We start from the raw sequence: 1,614 nt of genomic DNA on the forward strand, positions 1-1,614 counted from the left end.
GTCGAGCATCGTCGTCCGATGACTTATTTCTGCTTTTAAATTCTTTTATTTCATACATACCACGCGTAAAAATAAACTATTAGTGCAGTAAAAATACTATTGAAATGTAGCAGTGACACTATTACATTTCAGTAGTATTTTTATGCATACACAAAAAGTACTCGTGAAGAAGCACAATAAATTATGATGGCGATATTTCGTATAAAATTTTCAACGATAATCGCACACGATTTTGCGACGGCAGAATAACTCGAAAAAGAAATGATCGCGCTAAGCTATGAGTCAAAATTATTTCAATGCATTTTTTTAATTATGTAATTATCTATACATTTTTAGGATAAAAGATCGCAATTTTATATATACTTATATACAATAAAAATTGAAAAATTAAATGCCTTGTACATACACGCAAAAAAATGACTTAATAATAGTAGCTAAATTTCAATAGCTGAATTAAACTTAGCTGTAAGAGTTATCGCCTTAGTGTCATTGCTAAGTTCTGGCTATTATACAGATAAAAATTCACTGTGACAAAAAAATTTATTAACTGAAATTGAAAGCTGCATATATATTAGTACAGGCAGCTAAAAAGATGGCATGCGTACCTAAATGTCTCATCATGCACACATTTAGCACACAGAGCTAAGTTTATAACTACGCGCAAAAATTTGATTTGTAATTGTTTTTGCAATGTGACACTGCCATATGCACATTTATACAGCGCATTTAGCATTTATATTTTGCAGTATATAAGTTGTATACTGCAAACATTATTACTCTATTGTGAAGATAAAATAACATAGTAGATTCGGCTAAATATCATTTGATTTTAGTAGCAAATATTTTTTGCTGTAGCATCTACATTTTAATAACTAATAAATTAAACTTCGGCAGTAACGACATTAGCTGTCCCTATTTCATCGACACATCTTTACTGCCATAGCTATATTTTAGCTTCATTGGCTAATCGTTTTTCTGCGTGTATATCATATAATGTTTTCTTATCGAAATCGTGTTTGTATGTGGTTTTGAGAAAACGCGCTGTACGACAGAGGTGGTACGCTGTACGACGCTATATGTATGTACATACATACAGGCGCTCGCCATACTAATGGCACGTGCACTTGTGCGGCTCCCGCCGTACTAATGGCGCGTGCACTTGTGCGGCGCCCGCCGTACTAATGGCGTGTGCACTTGTGCGGCGCGGCAGCGTCACTACAATTAGCATTAATTTATTTTGCATAAGAAACCGCTGTGATTGACTAAAGATTAGCAAGGTAGAATAGGTAAAAATTTTAAGTATTCTTTCATATACATATAATTAGAATAATAAATAAAATTTAATTTCAATTTTACACTGTTAAATCTATACACCGAGAGAAAAATATAGTTGGAATAACCATAATTTAACTATAATTTATAGTAAAATTCGGGGACAACTATAAAATTATAATCAATTTAATCATGCAAATTTAGAGCTGCTTTAACAATCCATTATGGTTATACATTGTGATTGATGTATTATTATTTTTTCACTTACTTATTTTTTAGTTATTACAATATAAATAGTAAGCAAATGTTAAAAAAATAGTTATACAGATCGGAAGAGCACAC

This window comes from Wasmannia auropunctata, unplaced genomic scaffold (assembly GCF_000956235.1).
Source record: "Wasmannia auropunctata unplaced genomic scaffold, wasmannia.A_1.0 LD335976.1, whole genome shotgun sequence".
In the NCBI taxonomy this organism is placed as follows: Eukaryota; Metazoa; Arthropoda; class Insecta; order Hymenoptera; family Formicidae; genus Wasmannia; species Wasmannia auropunctata.